We start from the raw sequence: 4,556 nt of genomic DNA on the forward strand, positions 1-4,556 counted from the left end.
TTTTGTTAGAAACATTAAAATCACAAAATTATTCCCTTAGCCCTGCAAATCCCTTTTATAATATATATATATCATTATTTATATATGTGTGTGTGTGTGTGTATATATATATATATATATATATATATATATATATATATATATATATATATATCTCCATTCAAGCTCAGTAATTCCAAAGTCTTAATTTAATGCAGCAGTAATTTAAAAGTCTAAAGTCCTGTGCCTCGTCTGAATTAGATGTGAGACTCATGGCTAAATTAATCCTGGAGCAATCATGCCAGCTCTGAGCCTGAGGAATCAACAGTTCTGTTCTTCGAAAACACAGAGATGAGACATCCTCACTCCAAGAAAGAAAGTGAGGCAAAAAAGGAGGTAAGGGGAGCAATAAAGCCCAAGAACTCTAAAAGCTGACAGAGAAAATAACTCAGTCTCATATTAGAGGGCTGTATCCTTTGACTTCACATGTCACCACCTTCTCTGTGGCCTTCTTGGGCTCACCCCATGCTTTAACTCACTCGAAATGGAGTTTTCCTGTCTGAGATTCTCCAAGACCGTCATTGTCGCTCTATATTCCAGGATTCTCAGAGAGATACTCCCATGTCCTTGGTTCCAGGAGGCATTGCCCTAGAAAGGGCTTATGTAGAAGCTCAACCCTTGTTTCAAGGTTCTGCCTGGGCCTCTGGGACATCAAAGCATCCTACGAGATCTAGGGGGTGGAAGGCATGCCCTCACAGCTTTTGCACTCTTCAGGCCTGCAGAATACACACCATCTATGCACAGCTCCCTTCCAGGGCAGAGGGTAGAGTCTCGCTTCATTTGACCAAACAGGTAGACCAGGGATGATGGCAGAATTGGGGTGCCAGAGATCTGAGTTTATAGAGGGTGCTCTGAAGCTGTTCTTCTTACCTAGTGCTTTGCTCTGGTGGGAGGGACACACGTGAAGGGCTCTGAAATGCTTAACAAGTCTTCCAGTGTCCTGGGGGCAGGGGTCCCTTCTCTCCACTCTAATGTAGGCAAGAGGTCACCCAGGATAAAAATGAAATGTTCCTTCCTTTCTACCACACAGTGAGGCTGAGGGTTTTCCAAATCTTTCTGCTCTTTCCCTTTTTATTATAAACGTGTCTTTAAGTCATTTCTTTGTACTCTCATTTTTTCCCCCTTTAAGGGATTAAAAGTAACTAAGTAACTCCACAGAAGCCCGTAATCCCTTGCTGCTTAGAATGTTCCCTATACCAGGTAGCCTGTCTTGCTGTCCTAAAGCCCTACATTGCACACAGTCCGAGAGCTTAGACATGGCGCAGTCAAATTCGTAGAACCCTTATAACAAAGTGAACTTTAATCCAATACTTTGTTCCTCAGGTCCATTTGAGATCTTTATCAGAACCTCATTGGGTATCTGTATTTCTATCCTCTGAGAAGCTCCAGGCTCTCCCTAGACCCCCAACAATCTCATCATAATCATCTTTGGTTTAGAACTGCCCCAGCCTCCACCCATGACCCAGTTCCAAAGTCAACGTTCAATGAGATCACAGTCAAGGGGAGAAAATATTAACTTCCCAAAGCAACACATGACCACTCCCCCATCTTCCAATGTCTCCTTAAGGAAGACAAATGGATGAACGTAAAAGGCAAGAAGAAGAAATGGCAAATAGATGGGAAGTCTTGAATTTTAAAAAGACTCTTTAAAAGATACTTCTTAGAGGAAGAATGGACATTTTAAATTAACTGAATGGGAAAATGTGATATTCAAATTTGAAAAATGATCGTGTCTTATCCTTCTCTGGTTTTCAGGTGAAATTATGAATATTCTTAATCTGGTGGCTGATCTCAGTTGTCAATCTGATGATATCTAGAACCTCCTAGGAGAAAGATCTCTGGGCAAGACAGTGAGAGATTATCTTCATTAAGCTAACCGAAGTGGGACGCCCAACCCGTGGATGGCGCCGTTCCTTAGCTGGGGGCTTTGACTGTGTTAAAGGGAGAGCACAAATGTCCACTACTCTCTGTTTCTGTCCTGTGGATATGAACTGACCACCTGCCTCAAGCTCTGGCTGCCTTGAATTCCCTGCCATGGTGGGCTGCGCTCTAAACTGTGAGGCAACTGTGAGCAGCTCCCTTGAGCTGATTATGTCAGGGTATTTCCTCATAGCCAAAGAAGAAACCAAAAGACTCCTTCTTAGCTTCAGTGAAATCCTGAGTCTCCCAATCAATTAAATTACGACCTTAGTCTAACCATCTTCAGCATTTAGGCCTTCCCCACAGAAGACAATGTGTTTCTTCAGTGATATCTTTAAGCTGATTTCTTCTGTCTCTAAAGCATTTGTTTAGTCCGGTACTGTGTATCTATCATCTGTCTATAGATACAATATTTAAATACTAAAACTCAGCACCCCCATGACAGCGCACAGTTGTATATAACCCCATTTCCAGGGTTCTAACATTCTCTTCTGGCCTCCATGGAGAACTACATGCATGTGGTGTGCATACATAGTGCAGGCAAAACACTCACAGACATGGAGTACAAATCTATGCATCTTTTTTAAAGCTTTGACAGCTATAGAAAATTCTTATCTTCAAAAGGCATTAAAGATTTCTGCTGATGTCCCCACGAATGACTACAATCTTTAATGATGTTATTATGGCGTTAACATAGGATGTGATCACTCACATAAAGTTTTTTGTTAAAAGTCAAAGTCGTATAATCCACAACGCAAAGGAAGTACAGACGTAAAAAGCCAAGGAGTACAGAGTATATGGAATAAAGCCACAGTTATTCTTGGTCGTGATCAATCTTAATCACCATCGGCACTGGATGTAGACTCAACTAAGAGAGCCTCCGGCTTGTCTGACAGGGCATTTCCAGGAAGAACTAACTGAAGGGAGAGGAATCACCGAAAGAGCTTGACCCACAGTGGGCAGCAACTTCCAGCTGTGGCCCAAACACAGAGGCCCAAGAAAAGGCTGCGCTGACCTGCTTCCTCTCCTTCGCTTTTTGCTGCTCAGTAACTTTGTCCTGTAGCTGATGCCATCAGAGCCCATCTTGAGCCTCACAGCGTGGACTCCCATCTGCTCCAGGGATTTCCCCCCGGCCTCCGTGTCAGAACGGGACCAACTGAGACATCCAGCCTGCTGGAAAAGAGCATCACCTGGTTCTCAGCGACTGGAGTGCGCAACAGCCACACATATCCTGCTGGTCTGGTCCGCTAGAGACTCTTGACTGGTGGACCCTCTAAATTATTTACGTACAGTTTGAAGCCCTCTTCCCCTGCTCGAGAACTCCTTCAGGATTCCACCAAACATATAGGTGTTAAGCCTCCCCGTAGTGTCCTCATGGCGATAACGGGTTTCCAAACTATGTTTTTCACAATCTTTCCAGTTTTTGAAGAGCACTTATAAGGAAGCGTTTTCCATTTTGCTTACTAACTAGCCGTCTACATTTGTATAGGCTATTTGATTCTAAAGTTGCCACTGACAGGAAACAAAAACAGAACTAGACAGAGATTACATCTGACTAACTGGATTCTTACCACAAAGGAAACAATCAGAAATGTAAAGAGGCAGCCAGCAGAATGGAAAAATATTTCACAACCATTCGCCTGACAAAGGACTAATATACCAGGAGCTCAGAAAATGTAACTAGAAAACCCTGAGTCCAATTAAAATATGGCTCAAGTAGACATCCCCTCCACAAATGAAATAAAAATAGACAATAATATAGGAAGTGTTCAGTATTATTAGCCACCAAAGAAATATACAGCAAAACTGCAATCAGGCGTCATCTTCCCCTAGCTAAGACGGTTATTACAAAAATACAAAATTACAAATTTCAAATGCTGGTGAGGCCGAGGAGCAAAAGAAAGCCTCATGGCCATTGGTGAGGAAGGTCCAGTAGTCCAGCCACCGTAGAAATCAGCGGGTTTTTTCCTCTCTCTTCCACATCTTTAAATACTCCACATGCAGTCCCACCGGTGGTCAGAGAGCTGAGTGCAAACAGAAGAAACTGAGGGGAGGGGCTACAAACATCCAGCCCACAGTAGTATTTTGGAATTCCGAATTATACACACTTAATTTGGTCACTTTTTTTCCCCTTTTGGTAAACTTTTTATTTAAAAAAACAGTTATTTATCAAGAAATTACAAAACCACTGAAGAAAGTTTCTGCTTATCTTGAGTCCAGTTTCTCTTACTGACGGGGCATCGCCTTGGCACGGCACTTCCGCTACCCCACCAGTGGGAGCTAACGGTGTTTTGATATTAACTAGAGTTCTTTATTCCTATTTGCTTAGTTTCCCCTCTAGCGTACTTCCCTGTTCAGAATCCCGTCTAGGTTCCTGAGTGTGCTTCGTTGCCACATCCCGGGATCACATTAGCTGCGACACCTTTTCACACTTGCTGAGTCTTTTATTAAATGTCCCCTCCCCCCCGGCCCCCCCCCCCCCCGGCCTCCCCCCCCCCCCTGTCCCCACGTGGCTCTGCTTGGTGTTCTTGTAGTTAGGTGAGGCTTATAGATAAGGAGGCAGAAGGCTCCAGTACTGAAGCGCCACATCACACCAT

This window comes from Acomys russatus, chromosome 28 (genome assembly GCF_903995435.1).
Source record: "Acomys russatus chromosome 28, mAcoRus1.1, whole genome shotgun sequence".
Taxonomy (NCBI): domain Eukaryota; kingdom Metazoa; phylum Chordata; class Mammalia; order Rodentia; family Muridae; genus Acomys; species Acomys russatus.